The sequence below is a fragment of the Rhipicephalus sanguineus genome, chromosome 5 (genome assembly GCF_013339695.2).
Source record: "Rhipicephalus sanguineus isolate Rsan-2018 chromosome 5, BIME_Rsan_1.4, whole genome shotgun sequence".
In the NCBI taxonomy this organism is placed as follows: domain Eukaryota; kingdom Metazoa; phylum Arthropoda; class Arachnida; order Ixodida; family Ixodidae; genus Rhipicephalus; species Rhipicephalus sanguineus.
In genome coordinates this window covers 28,773,514-28,794,896 of record NC_051180.1, presented here as the reverse complement: position 1 = coordinate 28,794,896, position 21,383 = coordinate 28,773,514, and positions in this window count along the sequence as shown.

The window sequence follows — 21,383 nt, the reverse complement described above, 5'->3', positions numbered from 1 at the left end:
TCAGATGCAAGTCAATCGTTTCTCATTAGAAGCCTAATGCGTCATCACTCATCGCGCTCTTAAATACAGTTGCAAACGCTATTGCTAAAATTTCAACATCTTCAACTACTTCGGAGAGAAATCTGCTGCTTTACGAAGATAAACATTGCCTTGTATTGACACCAGGTCTAACATTTTCTTTCTAGCTAAACTACGCGTTTAACTTACAAAGCCTTTCGCGCTTATTAACGCGAAATCCTTGGGTGCCTCATCAAACGCGAAAATTGACTGTGAGCGTCCTGCGGCGTCGAGGACAACACGAGTGATGCGAAAAGTCATCATCGCGTGATGACGTCACCATGACGTCACATATCGTCATGATTTGTGACGTCACTACGACGTCATCACAATGACATCGTAGCTAGGTCAAAGGTGGGCCGCTCGCGGAGGCAGTGCAAAACCAGGTGAGGTGCCTTCGATCCTGGAGGCAATGCAAAGCCACGTTTGCTGCAGAAAGCAATCGGAGGGTGGCGGGGCAGGAGTGATACATCGGCTAAGAAGAAAACAAAGATGGCTTTCGCCTTTGAGTCGTCCTAGGTGAATGCATAAGGGACCCTGAGATTTTAACGCGATAGCGTTAGAGAGCTCGTTTCGCAGAAATGCCGCCGTCGGTGTCGGCGTCGCTACGTCGCTTGTGAGCGAAAAATCGTCCATGACCAAAAAATCTAGAAAGATGCAAATAAAATAAACAATAAAAATCTTCGGTCCCATTCAGGATCTAACGCGGGTCATTTGCGTGGGAAGCAAGTGTCCTAACGCAAGGCCACAATGTTACTTGCAACTGTTTCGGGAAAAAACAGTACATAAATGCCATGTAGTGGAAGGAGTCTCCTTAACGCATTTTGTTCGGCAGGTGTCACGACGAAAATGAGCCCATTCGGCAATTTGTAGGCGCACTGGCGAGGCCATCAAACTACGTTTTTTGCGCGACGCTATGCTTCGAAAAAAGCCGGGATAGGGCAGCCATCGCCGCTGAAAACACACACGAACTTTCAAAGAACTCCAAAAATGGACAACTATGTCCATCGAGCACAAAACATATCAAGCCAACGTCTCCTCCTATGGCCTCCGAGTGGCGGGCGCGCGGCGTCCCCGCCATCTCGGAGGCCACGCTCCTTTCTAGAGGAAGCGTTGATCAAGCCAACAGCAAACATTAGATAATGTGCTGCCATCTGTGAGGCATTGTGAGAAATATGTCTCGACTCAAGCACAGGTGAGTGCTTTAGATCGAAAACCAGTACCAGTGCCTGTGCCATTACTATAGCTACATAGCGCGCGCGTGTGTGCGTCTGTGTGCGTCTGTGTGTAACAACCAACATTAATAAGTATGCACTTAGTGGTTGAAGTGCGCACTGGGGCCGGATTTCGCTATCGCGTTCAACTTTTAAAGGCGAAGCTTAAGGGTCCCCCAATTTTTTATAATCAGTCCAGGTGCTGCCCAATTAGACCGTTTTTGTTTTTACGATATCGTTATTCTTTTCATCCGTGCGCAGACTGCTGGCGTTGCGCAACAATGGCCGTAACTGTCGCTGGTTAAAGGTGCAGCGCCGCGCCACTCCTGGCCAGTCGTCCAGGAAAAAAGGTTTTGGCTTTTTTTTTGTCAGGCAGAACGCGGCAGTTGCTACCGCTTCGCTTCACTGGCGTCTCAATAAAGTAGCGACAACGACACGGCCTCGTCGGCCGCCGTCACGTCTCCCTGCGCTACAAAAAGAATAACAGCGGAGGGCCTTGATGCTTTCCGTTGAAGGATCCTGTAGATAAGTTTTGCAGATATTGCAGTTGTCTCGCTTCTTGGCGTAGCCTGTCGTCGCCTTGATATTGGTTGGTTCGGTCGCACTGATGGCGTTCATAATAGTGTCAAAATTAAATCTACGACCCCATTGTCTTGTGTTGTTCCCTTTTTCTAATGCTCGTTTCTGGACATGGTGCGACAGTCGTACAGTTATAACCGTTCAGCGGCGCTAACAAACACGGACATCGAAGAAGCAGCAATCGTGTCAGATAACCAACCGAGCGTGTCAGTTCCGGTTGTTTAAATCATTAACCTGATAGCGAGGACGCGCAAAAAAAAGAAAGAAAATTAAATGGACAATGATACAGAAAGACGCGTTCTTCAAAATTATTTTCGCTTTAACGTCTTGATCCACTTGCCTGAAACACGCGAACAGAACCGGAACCACTTTGAACACGGAAAGAATTGTTGAGAGAGCTCTGAAATATTTAAATAAAACATAGCCACGAAATTTTAGTTCTTTTCGAAATGGTAGTTCGGGCCGCACGAAAGCGCCGTGACTGTCAGCTCAAAGGAAGAATGGCACACTACACCGCCGCTGAGCTTCCGGGAAAAGCTTTTGTCTGAGCGCTTCGCCCGAGCGAAGAAATGGTTCGAGGTGCTAACGGCGTTTTCATTTCGAACTCATTTCCTCGTGAAAGTAATCTTTCTTATATTCTTTCTCTGTTTACAACTGCCATGATACAATAAAAATAAATGATAAGATAAGAGGCGAAAGTTCTGAAATGATTCGAACGAAAACGGCCTCGCATTCCATTTTCTGCCCAACTTAAGTTTCGTACTCGTTATTATTTGTTTAGTGCGTTCGTAGAGAAAGTGTTTTCTTTCGAATACTAGTCGAGTCGAGCAGTTGCATTGAGAAAAGCTTGTGCTTTCCTGTGTAGTAGCCTAATCGTGCCTGGTGCTTTTCTGCACAAAAAATGAAAAAGGAGACATAGGTGAAAAGGGGTGATGAAAGTTGCAAATATAGATGCGTGCAATGCAATAATATAATTTTGGTTTTCCTACTCAGAAGCTGTGCTCCTTTCGGAATCCGGGTTCACCAAACATTAGATGACTGTAGACGAAGAAGCTGATACACTCAGGAGCACCAGCAAGCCAGGTAATAAGATCCGAAACTATAGACTTCGCCATTTTCATTGCGCTTTTCTTTCCTAAACGCGAAATTAAATAAACTTGTTCTCTAGTTTCAGTGCGAGCGCAGATATACACGTATGATTAGGTCGCAGCGCTTAGTTACAGCAACCTCTGACCACTGCTAATTACGTTTCGAGTCACACGACAACACCGTGTAATTGTTCTGTATTTCATGTGATAACTACGTGCATGCACTTAGTGGGACAAATTATCCGAGTGAGCTTTCCTTTCCTCATCCTCGAAGGATGGTGTCCTCTTCTTGATGGTGTTTGTCGAATGGTTGCCTCATATGTCCACTTCTGTCTATTCAAAAAGGTGCTAACAAGAAAATCCCCCCTTGGGTAACCAATGCATTGATCTAAATCATAAGAATGAGACTTATTGACCTGCAGGGCGCAAGGTGGAAATGCTATGAGCATGTCTTTCCTTTTACCAGTTTTATTTTACTTGTACATGGGTTAAGGCGCTTCGACTGATGTAAATAAATCGTAAATGAAAGTGCTTCACTACGGGCTTCACCTGCAAAGACATTGCAACGCTCCGCGTTGACCACGCTGCGATATTTCGGAAGCTTCACCATTGTTTTAGATCATTCCGGTAAGATTGCGCAGGACGCGAATAGTCCAGTTTCTTCGAGAGATTACGCGGCCACCAGGGATAACGCTGGAATCTTCAATAGCGCACGTATAAAAGCCGACACGCTTTACCGCTTGTCCGATTATCGACGGCCGACGCTCTGTTCGCCGCTATCAGTGCACAGTGTGTATTGCCTGTAGTTTGACTTTCCGTTTCCCGGTCACAAGTTCGGCAAAATAAAGAGTTTCATCTTGAACAAGCCGACTACGCCTTCATCAACAAATAAGCCTTCATCAACGTCGCAACGCCGTCACAATATATACCGGGTGTCCCAGCTATCATTAGCCAAGGGCTAAAAAAAAAAACAATATTAGAGGCAGGCGAGTGAAATCAGTCGCAAATTGTTCATAGCCACCTTGCGCACTACTGACACTCTTTCTTTTTGTAATTAACTAGTTTGTTAATTAGAATTATATAACTAAATTGCTAAATATTGACTGTAGGCAAGAAATGCGACTTGCAAAGTTTGAGAGCGTCTTCGGAAACCGCCACTGCATATTTTGCGATAAAGAAAGTCTCACGTATACCATTCTCTCCAAGCTGCAAAGAAAGCCCGCGAAATACAAAAAGAACCACGTGACTAGCGCATTCGCCGCGAAGCGAAAATACTGCTCTCAGCCGTGGTTTGAGCGAACGAAATCAGTAGCGGCAGCGACACGCCGGCTTCGTTGCAGCGGTAGGCCGATACGTTGGCGATGATTTCTTGGCCCGCGTCAACCAGAAGGCGCGCGTGACGGTGCAAGTTCTGGCGAGCGCGGGCCAAGAAACCACCGTTAACTTCTCGGCCTACCGCTGCGGCGGAGCCGGTGTGTCGCGGCCGCTGCTGATTTCGTTCGCAAATAATGCAATGCGTGTTTCTGAAGACGCTCTCGAGCTTTGCAAGCCGCATTTCTTGCCTAAAGTCCATTTTTAGCAACTTAGTTAAATAATCCTAATTAACAAATTAGTTAATTACAAAACAAAAATTTGTCTGTAGTGCGCAAGGTGGCTGTGAGCAATTTCAATTTGCAACTTATTTCACTCGCGCCTGCCCCTCTAAAGTATTTTTTACCCATTGGCGAAAGATATATATATATATATATATATATATATATATATATATATATATATATATATATATATATATATATATATATATATATATATATATATATATCGAGGCAAGAAAAAAGATGAAATGCTAGCAAACGAACATCTAATGATAAGATTAAGATGTCCCTCTATCCAGTTAGACACATCTTGGTCGACGTTGAAGAAGTATTAGAAACAGCTGCGTACTGATATTTCGCAACGGGGCAGGTTCACATCGCGTGGAAGCAATTAAGCCAGAAGCTACCACCCACACTCTTAAAAAAAAGAGAGTCAAAAGGGAGTCACGTCTGCTTGACTCTCTTTGTGGCAGCCGATGACCACCTTTTTTTCTAAGGGGAGTCACAATGCTTTGGTCGACGCCCCTGAATGAAATAGATGACTCCCTTGCTCCAAGGGAGTCAGTGATGGTTCTGCATATACAGGGTGAGTTTTTTTTAAAAAGAAAGCTTCAGTGGCTGCGACCAAGATACAGTTCGCTGCTTTGGCTTGTGGTATACCGAAAAATTTTGGTTGAGAATATATAACATGGATTCGTAAAATGTGGAATTACGCACGTATTGTGTTATGGCTTCAGTTACGATATTGCTGAAACGGCGCTTCGAAAACGTCTACAAGTAAACAGGGTTCTTACAAAATCTTGCCCCCAAGCGAAACATTCAGAGTTATGACAACGTTTAACAATGGCAGCGCTGACAAATTTGCGAATCTTCGCACGTTTGCAAGCGAGGTTTGTAGATTCCTACGACAGCATGTATGGCAGAAAACATACATTTATTAGTGAAATGGACGTGCGTGGTGTTGAACGCACTGGCGATCGGGAACACATCTAACTCGACGGCCGTAAAAACATGTGCCGCAAAGCTGGCATGATAACCGCGCACACCGGTTATCAAGGCGACGCTTTACCGCGTCTCCTAAAGAGCGACAATACTACCAGAATTATAGCTCGCGTGGTCATCATTTCTGCCCGCCACAGCTAAACTATATCTTCACGATAATCCGCGCGGGCCACCAAATCGCTCAGCAAACGTTGAGCACAGCTAGGCACGCACACACGGCCTCACCGCACTCTCCCTAGCCCCTAGAGCAGGGGATGCACGTTCAGCTGCGCCCCCTCCCACCGTACAGCCCTTACAGACACACACAGGGCACGCTTCGCCTCCTCCACCCTGATATTATTCAATAGAGCTTTAACTATGCATGGATGTGTGTTCTATAGCACCAAAACAAAACCGAAACCATTTAGGCGTTCGTGGAGGCTACTTTAATCCAAAGCCGAAGCCATCAATACGAGACAGCCATTTTGGCCTGGCGTCGTGAGACGGCATTGTTCGTGATCCGTCTCGTTGTGGTCGTTCTTTAGTCCGCCAGAATAATCTGTGTCGTCAGGCGTGATTGCAAGTGATTGTTTTGCGTGACTTTCTTCGTGCTATGCATTCGTGGCGTAGTATCGTATCGTCGGCTCGCTCTTGCCGTGTCTGGCTGATCGTTTTGCGTGACTTTCCTTCCGTGCTATGCATTCGTGGCGTAGTATCGTGTCGTCGGCTCACGCTTGCCGTGACTGGCTGAAGCAGTGTCACTCAGTGTTTGGGAAAAGCAGCCTCCGGACGGAGAAGTCCCTGCAGTAAGCTTCGTTTCGTCGTGAACTTGCCTGAGCAAGATGGCAGCGCATGACGGATCCCAGTGGCACCGACAGACGAAGCCTGTGGACGACGCTCCTACGGTCGTTATAGATTTCAGGTGAGTTCTGCCGGCTTCTGCCTACAACTCTTTTATTCGCTTCACACGTAGCTTTGCCACTTGTCTTTCTGATGTTCCAGTTGCACGGATTTTGCTATCGTGTTTCAATGGCTTGGCAACGACGAAAACCGCACTGGACTATCCAGTAGCGGGTAAAACGGAGTGGTGCGCGCCAATATCGTGTTTCCTTATTCCATACATGCCAGAAAAACATGAAATTGCGAGTTGAAATCTCGGTTGCAAGTCGAGTGTGGTGACACGTAGAGCAACGTTGCACCGATATATATTTGAAGGGTAAGTAAGATCAGCTGATCAAAATCAATCTAATGCACCCGGCCCGAACATGCCTGATATCCAGATCATGATTTTGGCTCGTGAAACTCTAGAATTTAGTGTTTCTTTCCTTTGCTACCCAGACGTTGAAACACGTTTAATACGTATTTATTCGCTGCATATTCGAACTTCTCGCCGTGTTTGCTTGTTTGTTTGTGTGTGTGTGTGTGTGTGTGTGTGTGTGTGTGTGTGTGTGTGTGTGTGTGTGTACGCGCGTGCGTGCGCGCGCGTCCGTCCGTGCGTGCGTGCGTAACTGCTATAAAACTTTGATGCAATAGCTTTTGTAGCACGGTTTCATTTAATTGAAACAGTGGTGACTTGATCTTATGATGCTAAAAATTATCATGCAACAAAGGTAAATGTGAGTTCACTTCAAAGTTGTAGTTTTTTTTTTTTCCGCAAACTGCATACGAGCATAACCTCATCCTCCTGTGATACTTGCTTTGTCTAATGTGGTGTGGTGCTAGTACCTAATAGTAAACACAACACCGGCTAGTAATAATGGCAGTAAACATACTGCTCAAACGCTGTGTTTCGTGGATATTGGATGCCTTTGTTATACCAGCCGTGGTTCAGTTCGTTATTATTTTCAACACAAAGATACAGTCTACAGTGATGTTGTGGGCAGTGGACAAAAATCCCTTAAAATGGACTTGGAAGCGTTACGCTGCGAAGCCCAAGGACGCGGGTTCTATTCCTGACCCCGGCAGCTGCATTTAGAAGGGGGCGAGATACAGAAACTCCCATGCCCTCTGATTTGTGCACGTTGAAGAACTCCAGGTAGTTGAAATTAATCCGTGATCTCCCACTATGTAGCACCGCTTAATCGCATTGTGCTTTTCGCTCATAAATCTCTAGCAATTATTACTTCGTCATTATACCTCGAAACACTCGCTGTATCCTATTTGAATTCTGTTCGCCATAGTCTGCAATGAATATTTAGCACTTTTTACAGCAGGGTACCTCATTTGACATTCTTTTACAATGCACCTTAATTGTCCCAATTTCGTGCCATAATCAGCTGTTGTTTTTAATATGTATATAAGTCACTTCAGCACTGTTCCTTTTTGTTTGACCGCTTCTCATCACCTCAGTTGTTTGAGGTTTGAGGTGATGTTGGTGCTGCACAATTTGCCTGAGTTTGCTCCCAACCCTCTATACTGGTCAACGCTGGCTGGTGGGTTGTCCTTCCAGACAAACGGAAAAACGAGACCTTTGCCTGTTGATATAGATCTGAAGAAAAAATGGCACATTAGGCCTTTAGAATAGCTGCACCTTCGTGCAGCTGTTCTGAAGCCAGGCACTAGAAGGGCACGCTCACAATGATGCGACAGAAAGAAGGCAGTGAAGGCAAGCCTAGTCTTGTCGTACATTCGCCATATTTCGTGTAGCTGTATACACATTTTGCCGTTTTCTTCGTTAAACTAATAATAACATTTGGCGTTTAACATCCCAAAACCACGATATGATTGAGAGACGCCGTAGTAGAGGGCTCTGGAAATTTCGACTACCTGGGGTTCTTTAACGTGCAGCTAAATCTAAGTACACGGGCCTCAAACATTTTCGCCTCCAACGAAAATGCAGCCGCCGAGGCCGGGACTCGATCCCGCGACCTACAGGTCTTTGTTAAAATACTGCTAGTCTAGTGGTTATGGTGCTCTACTGCTGACCCGCAGGTTGCGGGATCGAATGCTGGCCGCCGCGGCCGCATTTTTGATGGAGGCGAAAATGGTTTAGACCCGTGTGCTTAGATTTAGGTGCACGTTAAAGAACTCCAGGTGGTCGAAACTTCCGAAGCCCTCCACTACGGCGTCTCTCATAATCTTATCGTGGTTTTGGGACGTCAAACCCCAACAATTATTATTATTATTAAAATACTGCTGCCATGCTATACAGGGTGATTTTTTTTCAGACAGTACATATCTTTTATAAAAAAACTCTATGACAGTCACGCTCCAGTAGTACTCTAGTTCGAGGCGGAAATATTCTGCCGCAACAAAAAATGCGTTGACGGGACTAATTAACAAAAACCCGTTAACTAATTTTTATTTATTGACTTGAGGGCAGTTGTTTATATTAGAAATTTGTAGTGCGTACCGCTTTATGGTATACCCATTTTTCAGAAATCATGAAAGTTTTACGTAACTTGAGATATTTATTGTGAAATTTTAAGGGCTAAATCAAAACTGATCGTGTCCGGCACACAGAAAACGCGGTTTTTCTGTTACGTCAGACCGGAGCTGCCCACGACAAGGGAGTGACGAAATTTGAATGAAGGCGCGTCATGGTCGTACCTTTTCGTGAAAACTGGCAAGTCATCTAACTTGCGTCAGCGGATCGCCTTACCTTTGCATGTGGCGTTTGGTGCTCATTTGTTTCTTTCGTGATGCGCGCATCCGAAACGGCAGTAATATCAACCTTTTCTTTCTATGTTTACAGATAAGTACCACACATCGCACCCAAATAATAAGCTGTTTACTTGTGTATTTCTGAATGCTTGCAGATTTTCCTGATCACATTCTGCTTCGGCCCACCTTCATTAAACTATCATCACCTTCTTTTCACGTGTAGCTCCGAGCTTACGTAACAGAGAAGCGACGTTTCCTGCACGTCAGGCGCTATCAGTTTCGATTTCGTCCTTGAAATTCAAGGATGAATATCACGAATTACGTGTAACTTTCGCGATTAAAAAAAATGTGTATGCCATAAATTGGCACGCGATACAACTTTCTAATATAAACAACTACCTCCAGGTCAGGAATTAAAAGTTAATTAATGAGTTTTTGTTAATTAATCTCTTCATTGCCATTTTAGTTGCAGCAAACTATTTCCTTCTTGACATAGAGTGTGTGCGCGAAAACATCTTGAGCATGACTATTATACAATTTTGATAAGAAATATGCGTTCTCTAAAAAAACATCCTTCTAATTGTACGGAGGTCATGCAGCGGAAACAGTTGCAGCTGGCTAAGGGAGTAACAGACCCTCAAAGTACAGCAAAGTTAATGAGTATCCCTGGTTTTGTTCATTGCCATGACACTTCATGGAATCTGGTGTGTGAGCGCTGCCCTTGTCAGATTAAAAGGTGATCGATCTGTCTATCATCATGTGTTTATTTTTGTGCACTTGACTATTTCAGGTTGCTTCAAGACTGCACATTGAAGCTCTACAGCTGCATTTGACCAGGAAGCCTCCTTGGAAACTTCGTGTCTCGAGGTAGTCAAGACGTGTCCAAGAATTCGGAATAGCCACGCTTAAGGTCTGGCCGTGAGTGGTCTCGAATCAGTGCAACCTGCTGTCCTTTTCGCCAGAATGCCACCTGACCCTTACATGGTCTGGGAACACGACACTGCCAAGCTCATGCACGCAAGCTGTGTCACCTATTGGGGTCCTGTATCTCAGATGACTACATGAGAATCCTGTACTACATGAGAACTACACATGTTGCATGTTTTGCGCTGTATGCCACATAAAATATGTAATGGATGTCGCAAAGAAGTGCTTGATGGCTGGCCATTGATTCCTATTCATAAAAACTGACTGCTGGCTATGCTAATGTTTATGCCAGGTCTAGTATATTGCTGCATTTGACAGTAATGAACGATGTTAGCGAAACTATTGCTTTTCATATCTCACTCATTCTGACAGTAATGTGTCTCGCTGTATTTCTGGACGGTGTTTCTGTATTTCAGTTCTGTACAGAACTCTCCATACCACCGCTAAATATATATATTTATACATATCATACCTTATATATATAAGGTACTTGACACACGACGTACGTTTTAGCATTAGCATAGTGCTAAAACGTACGTCGTGTGTCAAATGCCTTCCTACAGTGTCAGGACCTTCGTGATCTTTCTGTAGCTCTTATATTTAAGGGTCATTCCATGCCAAGTGTCCCAGACGTGGCGCTCGCACATCGCAGCTTTTGCTGATAAAATTTGTGCCTTTTTCCTGTGCCACATGGAGTATTGTGGCAAAACATTCTTGCTCGAAAAAATTTTCGACGGTCCTGGCACCCCCTCGAATTTCGCTTCTATTTATTAAACTGTACCTAATAGAAAAATGTGTATAAAATCTACTTTTGTCTGTTGAGCTTCTAAACTGCGCTTGCGCTATCGCAGAGGTTCTGTTTAGTTGTCCCATTCATTATTTCCGAATTTTTGTGTTTCACTACCAGCTACGTAGCTTCAAAAACTACAAAAATCTTTAAAGTTCGTGAATTTTTCTTGAGCTATCTGGAACCCACCCTAACCAATATTAATAATAGCCTGATTTCCAGGAAAGTGTATTTTAGTACAGAAATGTTTAGGGGTAAAATAGACTTCAGATCTTTCCGAAAAAAAAATTGTGAAATTAGAGAAAATGTACGATTTGTTGCATGTTTGACCATATTTTTCATACTGATGCGGTCAAAGTAAAAATCCTCGTCATGCGGCGTTTGATAAAAGACTTCATCGTTAAGTAATGAAAAAAGTCTTATCAAATCATTTTTTTCTTTTAAGGAAGAAAATAATTTTTGAATTTGGCCCTCCGAACGCGCAGTGCATTTCATTTTGTTGCCACTTCGCCGCAAAGCACGTGGTAGCCCTTGCAGCTGACACTCGTCACAGGCAACGGCCAGATGCGAGATGTATGTCAGTGGTTCGTGAGTGGTCGAAAGTCTTGTCACGTTGATGTCAGGGCGACGAGTAATGAATTCGCGTTACAATGTGAGCTTGCTTGGCGGGCCCAAATGGAAGTATGGACGCCCGAGAGCAGCCTATGGCATCGTTGGCACATTGTGCTAGAGGCCGTCTGTACAACATGTATACCCTGAGAAAGAAGTGTGTACAGTGTGCATTATTTCTTTCAGTATGTGTATGCTAGTTGTGCAGACGTCCCTCTAGGACATTGTGCCAACGACTCCACATGCTGCTCTCGGGCGTCCATATTTCCCATTGGGCCCGCCTAGCAAATGCTCATTGTAACGCAAATTCATTACTCGTCGCCCTGACAGCGCGACAAGACTTTCGACCACTCACGAGCCGCTGACATACATCTCGCATCTGGCCGCTGCCTGTGACGAGTGTCAGCTGTAAGGGCGACCACGTGCTTTGCGGCGAAGTGGCAGCAAAATGAAATGCACTGCGCGATCGGAGGGCCAAATTCAAAAATTATTTTCTTCCTTAAAACAAAAAAAATGATTTGATTAGACTTTCTTCGTTACTTAACGATGAAGTCTTCTATCAAACGCCGCATGACGAGGATTTTTACTTTGACCGCATCAGTATGAAAAATACGGTCAAACATGTGACAAATCGTACATTTTCTCAAATATCACAATTTTTTCGGAAAGATTTGAAGTCTATTTTACCCCTAAACATTTCTGTACTAAAATACACTTTCCTGGAAATCAGGCTATAATTAATATTGGTTAGGGTGAGTTGCAAATAGCTCAAGAAAAATTCACGAACATTGAAGATTTTTGTAGTTTTTGAAGCTACGTAGCTGGTAGTGAAACACAAAAAAAATCGGAAATAATGAATGGGACAACTAAACAGAACCTCTGTGATAGAGCAAGCGCGGTTTCGTAGCTCAACACACAAAATAGATTTTATACACATTTTTCTATTAGGTACAGTTTAATAAATAGAAGCGAATTTCGAGGGGGTGCCATGATTGTCAAAATTTTTTTCGACCAAAAGTGTTTTGCCACAATACTCCATGTGGCACAGGAAAAAGGCACAAATTTTATCAGCAAAATCTGTGATGTGCGAGCGCCACGTCTGGGACACTTGGCATGGAATGACACACACACACACACACACACACACACACACACACACACACACACACACACACACACATATATATATATTGAGAGAGCGTAGGCATCGGCAAGTTGGTAATTCATGTTTGACTTTTTGAGCGCGCAAAAGAACAGGGACGAAAAACGACGCAGACACAGCGCTGACTTCCAACATATGCTTTATTTTCTGCAGTGGTACATATATATATAGACAACAAAAAGCAACGCACGCAGGCGCATTGTACAGGAAGGCTTCATGTAAAACCACAAATAAGTATGCATGATAAGCAATCAAACAACCTGATACCGGATTTTTTTCTTCTTTAAGAGATCAAGCGGTCATTCCTGACTACCACTATCGTCTAGTCACCCCGTGGGCCTTGCTTAGAAAGTCTAGTTGTTTTTAGATAGGTCAATTGAAGGTGCACTAATGCACATGTCTCCCAAACTTGCAATCTTCGCCGCTTCAATTATCTCACGTGTTGTTTGTGCCTGGCTCCTTCCTGTCGCAGTGCACTGCGAATACATGGGATCGCACCCACACTTCCTGCAGTGGAAAGCCAAATGTCCCACACCTCCAGTTCGCACGTTATTTGCGTGCTCACGCAGCCTGTCATTGGCACACCGTCCCGTCTGCCCTATGTATTTCTTGCCACAGGACAGCAGTAACTCATAAACGATGTTGTTCTCACATTTAACAAAGCTTTCTTTGTGCTTTTTTTGGCACCTGGGTTTTTCAGAACCACTGTAGGAGGCCTTGCACAGATTATAAAGCTTGTTTGGTGCTGAAAGGACGACTCTTACGTTGGCGTTGTTTCCTATCTTTTTCAGCCTATGTGAGACATCGTGAAGGTACGGTATGACGGCGCATTTCTGCTTGACAGGCTCCGTTTCTGGTGAAGCCTGCTCCTCACCCTCGCGAGCATGTTTGACAGTCTTGAGAAGACCCTCCGCCACAGATGTGACGACATACTGAGGAAACCCCGCCTTTTTCAGGCAGTCAGCTTGCGCCTGGAAACTACACGAACACTTGTGAGGACATGAGCGGCGAAGCGCATTCATTAGGGTTAATTTTGCAATACCCCTTTTAACTAGCTTGGAGTGGCCCGAAAAAAACGGCAGAAGCGGCTTATTGGCCCTAGGCTCGTACGACCAGCAGACCTGGTCTCGCTCAAAGAACATTCGTAAGTCAAGAAAACGCAAGGCATTGTTTTGCGGCATTTCATGCGTGACTGCGAGCGGTTGCAGGAAACGCGTGAACAGATCAAGTACGTTTGAAGAATCATTGCCAAATTCGCCTGGACTTGATTCTAGAAAGACAACGTAGTCGTCTACATATCTAAACACCTTCTTTACATTTGTGCCTGTTACTAGAAACTAGAAACAGAGCTAACAGGCACAAATGTAAAGAAGGTGTTTAGATATGTAGACGACTACGTTGTCTTTCTAGAATCAAGTCCAGGCGAATTTGGCAATGATTCTTCAAACGTACTTGATCTGTTCACGCGTTTCCTGCAACCGCTCGCAGTCACGCATGAAACGCCGCAAAACAACGCCTTGCGTTTTCTTGACTTACGAATGTTCTTCGAGCGAGACCAGGTCTGCTGGTCGTACGAGCCTAGGGCCAATAAGCCGCTTCTGCCGTTTTCTTCGGGCCACTCCAAGCTAGTTAAAAGGGGTATTGCAAAATTAACCCTAATGAATGCGCTTCGCCGCTCATGTCCTCACAAGTGTTCATGTAGTTTCCAGGTGCAAGCTGACTGCCTGAAAAAGGCGGGGTTTCCTCAGTATGTCGTCACATCTGTGGCGGAGGGTCTTCTCAAGACTGTCAAACATGCTCGCGAAGGTGAGGAGCAGGCTTCACCAGAAACGGAGCCTGTCAAGCGGAAATGCGCCGTCATACCGTACCTTCACGATGTCTCACATAGGCTGAAAAAGATAGGAAACAACGCCAACGTAAGAGTCGTCCTTTCAGCACCAAACAAGCTTTATAATCTGTGCAAGGCCTCCTACAGTGGTTCTGAAAAACCCAGGTGCCAAAAAAGCACAAAGAAAGCTTTGTTAAATGTGAGAACAACATCGTTTATGAGTTACTGCTGTCCTGTGGCAAGAAATACATAGGGCAGACGGGACGGTGTGCCAATGACAGGCTGCGTGAGCACGCAAATAACGTGCGAACTGGAGGTGTGGGACATGTGGCTTTCCACTGCAGGAAGTGTGGGTGCGATCACATGTATTCGCAGTGCACTGCGACAGGAAGGAGCCAGGCACAAACAACACGCGAGATAATTGAAGCGGCGAAGATTGCAAGTTTGGGAGACATGTGCATTAGTGCACCTTCAATTTTCCTATCCAAAAAGAACTAGACTTTCTAAGCAAGGCCCACAGGGTGACTAGACGATAGTGGTAGTCAGGAATGACCGCTTGATCTCTTAAAGAAGAAAAAAATCCGGTATCAGGTTGTTTGATTGCTTATCATGCATACTTATTCGTGGTTTTACATGAAGCCTTCCTGTACAATGCACCTGCGTGCGTTGCTTTTTGTTGTCTATATATATATATGTACCACTGTAGAAAATAAAGCATATGTTGGAAGTCAGCGCTGTGTCCGCATCGTTTTTCGTCCCTGTTCTTTTGCGCGCTCAAAAATGTCAAACACACACACACAGATATATATATATATATATATATATATAATGCTTAACAAGTGTGGTGACGTGGCTAAGGACTACGCATTATTCGCAGCATGTTGTGCCTATAGTTTAGGTGCTTACTGATAAAACAGTAGGTTGTCATTACAATGTGAACATGTATGAAATGGCATGAAGTGTTTAAAACCGATTCAAAGAATAATTTTACGAATCGCAGAAATTTCAGTTTGTTTATAGGATGAAGGCATGCAGACGTGAAAGAGAAGACACAGACAAACCAAACGCTAGCGTTTGAGCTGTCCGCATCTCTTCTGTTTCCGTGTTGCATGGCTTACTTTCTTCTAGAATCAACATTTTTTGTTGTTTTACGCGAGCGGAAATTGTTCTGAGACTCATCTATATAAACTTCGAGTAGTATTTTATTTCCCCCAGAGGAATCGAATGCAGCACTGTAAAGTTGCTACAAAAACTTGTTGCGGCTGTCATGCATCCACCACAGTGTTCCTGTTTGAGTAAACCCGGTGGAAGTGCCTTGTTGAGTAACAAGAGGTAGCGGCACCAACTTTCGTCGATTGTCAGATAAAAACCCTAATGGTGTTCGCTCTGATTTGAAGTTCTTTTGAAATTCTTGATCAATCTCTATAAAACTTGTTTAGTTTATGTGTATTTGTACGCCGATTTTGAAAATGCAAATATTTTTCTACTATTATATGTCGTGTTAAGTATATCAAACATTTCATGTGCCATGTTAGGCCTGCACGAGTTACAAAGTAAGCATATCACAATAATATGAAATGGGAACTGTATGCAACATAACCAGAATGCATGTCCTAAACCCACTTAACAATAGTCATAGTATGCTGAGCATTGACCAGTAAGTGTATGTCTAGCTGGTGATTCGCTCACGAGAGTTCAATATTACGTAACTTTTAACTCAAATGGGTTTAAAACGTGAGTTCGTATGTGGGCTAGTGGGTTCATGAACATTATGCCAGAACAGCGCAGTAAACTCCTTTGCCAGAACAGCGCAGTAACCTCCTTTAAAACTATTGCATACAGTTTTTATCCCCTAACTATAGCGGTATGTCGATTTACTTTGTAACTCCAAGTTTGGAAAGGCTTGCTCGTCAAGACACATGAAATTTTTATGTGTAAAAACTGCGTTTTCTTCCAGATAATTGCATATTTGAAATCGCCACATAAGTAAACCTAAACTCAGCAAGTTTCATCAATATCGACCAAGAAGAAAAATAAACGCATTATTTGTTGCAGAGTGTCTCATTGAGTACCACGAAGTGGTCACACTGACTCTTGCCAGGGGAGTCATGTACACCACTGTCCTTAAGGACAACGGAGTCAAAGGAACGCTCCAGTGGGGGTCAGCGTTACCATGGCAAAGGGGTCACCCTGACTACCTAGAGGTACTAGCGGGAAATAAAAGGTAGTCATGTAGACTCCTGCGTTGGGAGTAACGTAGACTCTCTGCTTGTGAAGAAGGGAGTCGTTGGTCTGAAGAACGAAGGGAGTCGTTTGACACCCCAAATTGTGAAGAAGGGAGTCGTTGGTCTGAAGAACGAAGGGAGTCGTTTGACACCCCAAAAGGTCATCATATGTGTAGCGAGGCGATTACCACCCAAAGGTAGTCAGTACAGACACCCTTTTTTTTAAGAGTGCACACACATGCTGTACCGTACACCCTAACGTGGTACGTCGGAACCTACGAATCACTCGACCGTATTAGCTATATCAGTCGATGATTGATGTTTCAACAATACTGCGAAAATAAATCTGTTGCACAAATCATTGCTAGCACACGGAAGGAAGCGGGTGATTTCCGGGCTTCTAACTCCGACATGGGCATTCGAGCCACGTTTCCTATAGCGTCATCCACATGGAGCCAAATGCAACGTGCCTGACGCCGGCCCCGTGTTCCGGATGAGCGGAGCTTCGATTCGTCTGCTTTTTCTGTGCTTCGCTTTTGCCGAAGCTGGCGGATCATTCGATTGCGATATCGTCAACTGCCAGTCGACGGGAAATCACGTCGGGAATCTCCGAGGCCTATGCGGCGACCTCTTGAGACGGCAGAAGCAAATGGCCCATGCTACGTCAGGTAGAAGGGAACGAAAATGTGCGATCCGGCGATCCGGCAACGCAAAAGAAATAATTGCCGCTTCTTTTTACTTAAAGAGAGAGTACAGATACACTACATGCGCCGCCATTCATGGACTGTTCATATACATTTCTTTTTCTTTTATATGCGTCGAGATCAAACGCGAGCGCTCCATAAGAGGGGCAAAAAAGCGCGTCCCATTCGCCTCAGTCAAGCAATGTACGCAAGCAGCACTGCCGAAATTCATTCGCTGCTACGTGGCTTTCGGGCAAACAGATTTTACTAACTGGTTGCGTCATTCATTCGACAGAATTCTATGATTTCAGATCAGGTAACTGTAACTCCGTTGACAAGTGTGAAAGTCTGCTGTGGAAAGAAGAGTTCACTAACAAGTTGCCCCCTCATATACTGATAAGCAAAAAAGGCCTCGTGGCCTAATTTCTTTGCGAGAGTGTGAGAAAAAAAAACGAACTTCTATCGTGTTCCGCACTGAGTCCACACCCGTGTTGCGTGAGACCAGATATCAGCGCTCTGCTATTCGTTCCTTTCCTCTTTATTCGTTCACTATATTCATACACGTTATCAATCTGGCTACCTCAAGAAGGTCTTGTTTAATTGACATGTTTGGATTATTGCGCGCTAAATTCGGTGAAGGCTGTAGACCTGTGCGAATGAAGTTGGATGTAACAAGCTAAGAAAAACAAACGTGCCCGGTCCTTCTTTATTACTGCAATCATAAATCGCGTAAACTGCGTTTTCAATATCCTTAGATATGAGTCTAGCCGTAGTAAGGAGGCAACACTGACAACCTTATTGCAGATCTATTCTGCGCTTCCATTCGAGTCATTCTTCTCTCTTTCTCTATTTATTTATTTATTTATTTATTTATTTATTTATTTATTTATTTATTTATTTATTTTTGTTGTGAATGCAGCTTCAGCACACTCAATTAAATCCTCCTCGTCCGGCTTAGCTGAATAATGTATCTTGTCTCCTGCGCGGAGGAATTTAAACACACACAAGAGAAAGCCCTTTCGCTGTGCTGGCCTTAAATAGGCTGGGGGGAACCGGCATTAACCGGGTAAATGGAATTTCCTTCTCGATTTCACTCTGTCGAGGAAGAAGCACCGCATTTCCCGAGCGCCAAATTTCTCGTTTCAGCGAACGCGCAATTGGGGTGCCAGACCCCGCACGCTATGAGAGTTGGATTGTAGCGGGAGATTTCCCTTTTGTCCCATTCTCTGCACACATGATCCAGCTCCCTTCCCTTTGTATCGGCCGTTTCCAAAGCCGCAATTCAATTTCGTATTCAATCTTGCAAACAGTGTTAATCGGAGAACAACGCTACTACCACGCAAAGAAGAATAAATGATATTAGAAAAAAACGCTATCACGACCGCTAGTGCTTTTCGCTGTTGGATGAAACGCACGTCCTGAAGCACGAGCACTATCTTTGTTGTTTGCTCATGCACTGCAGACAGACCGCTTCCTGGATTCGCAGACGTCGCTGCTGCTCGCCGTTTCTGCGCGGGTGAGAACTATAAGTGGAATGCTTTTCGCCAGACTGAGATGCCGACACACCACGATCTATTCAGATAAGGAAGTATAGTCTGGGAACAGTTCGCATTTGAATGGACCGTGAGCCTTTTCTCAGAGCAATTGGTGATATAATGATTCATATAAAAAAAAGAAAACGGCAGAAGGTAAAGTGTAGAATGCCCACTGAAGAGAAATACAAAGTTTAGCGTTCGTATTCTTTCTTTGACCTGTCTTTGTCTTTTGCGCAGGTAATTATTATGAAGTTTCTTTGTTTGTAATCTCATTCGCATGTTTAATATGTCCGCTTCTGGCTCGCGGAACATGAGCGACATCGTCGACGATGATTATTTGTGCCATTGTCCATCAGTTTCCTGTGCAGAAAGCAGTTCAGGCTTCGCTGACCTTGGCGCGGTTGGCATTGTGCCGAACTTTTCAACTACTTTTTCCTTTCTTTTAGAAAACAGCTTTGTATTGTTTCTTCGTGTGTTCTCTGATTTTAATATTTAAATTGTGAATTAGATTACCGTAAACACTGCTTGATGTAGCTTTATTTTATTATTTTTCGTGTACGGAAGCCTACTCGACAGTTAAGTATGGGTCTCCCTATGTATTCAAAATATTGCATATACGCATTTTTATTAAACTCACATCCTTGGTGAATGAACATGACCTTACTGAATGGACATGACTTGTTATAAGCGTTTCCGTCGCAGGCGGCGTAACTAAAACTTTGGTTCCGAAAAGTCCTAGAAAAATTTCGAATATTAACGTGTAATTTTATTCGTAGAAAGCGTAGCTTAGTTGACGGAGTTTGCAAGGCATTGTGTGTCGTTAGCAAGAGCTAGTAACTGGAAAGATAATTGCTGATGTTTAGATTGGTCCGTAAGCACGTTACCAAGTTTACTCTAACAGGGAATACAGTGGTCGAAGTGACATCGATACCTCATTATAAGGTACGTCATTAATTCGCAAAATTGTGCTCTTTCACGTGTAAAGATGGTCATGTTTCACTAACTCTGCTTAACTCCGATGGCTCAGTCTAAAAGCCTCTGAAAGAATGTTGTCTCTTTCTTTCTCTCTCTCCATTACTCGGCGTGCGTTGTTCATTACCTGCATTTCGTTGAGAGCTTATATTTCACTTTCTGGCAATAGGTAAGGCTATATGTAACCTACCTTTTATTTATTTTTTCATCTACAGCTGCATTCACGGCGCGCAATTCTAAATCAATCTGCAATAACTTTTAGTGGAAGCAGGAGTAGTAGCAGCTGTATCAGCAGCATCAACTATCATTACAACCGTGTTTAAGTGTACCGTGTTCCCCGTATACTGCAAAGTCACCCCCTTTTTCTTTTCTTTCCCAAGCAAATGAATATTTAACGAGCGCAATTGAGACCTTAGCAAAAAAAAAAAGCGGCGAGTCCCAAGCCTACGTGCAAGCGTCAAGTGCAGTTCCTGCAGGGTAATCTATTTTCCTCATGTGCCAAGAGTGTAGCAGGCAAGCATCGCACCTTTATTGCGCACATTAGAGCCAGCTGTACGGTTCCTGGCTTATTGAGTGGAGATGTGTCTTCATTATTTACGCAGACTACGGACGAGACTAAATAGACGTAGCAGAAGTAGGAGCTTCTTTATGCTCTCTCTAAAGTAAAAATAACAGGATAGAAACGAGCCGAAGCTGCGGCGCCCTGGTATATGGAGCACGTAAATCAATGAAAAGCGAAAAAGCTTATCATGAAAGTCGCTAACAAGGACGGATCACGCTACGCTGTGGCAGGTTTCGTAGTGAATACTTGTTTTAGCAGGAGTGCGCGTCAGTTGTGAGGAGCCAATAAAATACCGAACATCAGTTAGCTGATTTTTTCTGGAACACGGATGTTCGTGTGCGTTTAAATGTGGACCAGTCAACTGCAAATATCAGCGGAAAGATCTGGGCCTTACATTTGTTATTCGATATCACCGCTGTGAAACAGCTGGCTAAGTGGAATAAGCGTGCATTAGGGTTAACGAAAGAAAGGCAATGGACGAGGGGCCCTTTTTTTGTTAAACAAAACAATATCAAGCCAAGAGATAACGAAGCCGAGTATACCAGGCGCTGTTTGTAGTTTTTTTTTTAATTGTAGCGCAGGTAGTATATAAGAAAATAAAGTGGACGAAAAAGAGCTCGTCACCTATGGGAACTGATCTCGCAACCTTCTTGGCAACCAAATTTTCAATAATGGGGAAAGGAGTTACACTGTTAACATGAACAAACATTGCTGTGCCGTTTTTTTCGTCGGTTTTCTGAACGGAGGTACTCCCAAAACAAATTACTGCCGTCCTTGAACTGAGTTTGCCTTTGTCCTTGACAACTAGATCCAACAACTATACTGTACTGTCTTTCACTAAGCCTTATCTCGAGGTCTCTGCGAGCGTCTCGAGGCGGACAAATAGCAGCGATGGGATGTAATTTTGCTACATCGTAAACTTGTATATTGCTCTCTCAAGAAGGGAAGAAACTTTCCAGTTGCAGTGTACATGCAC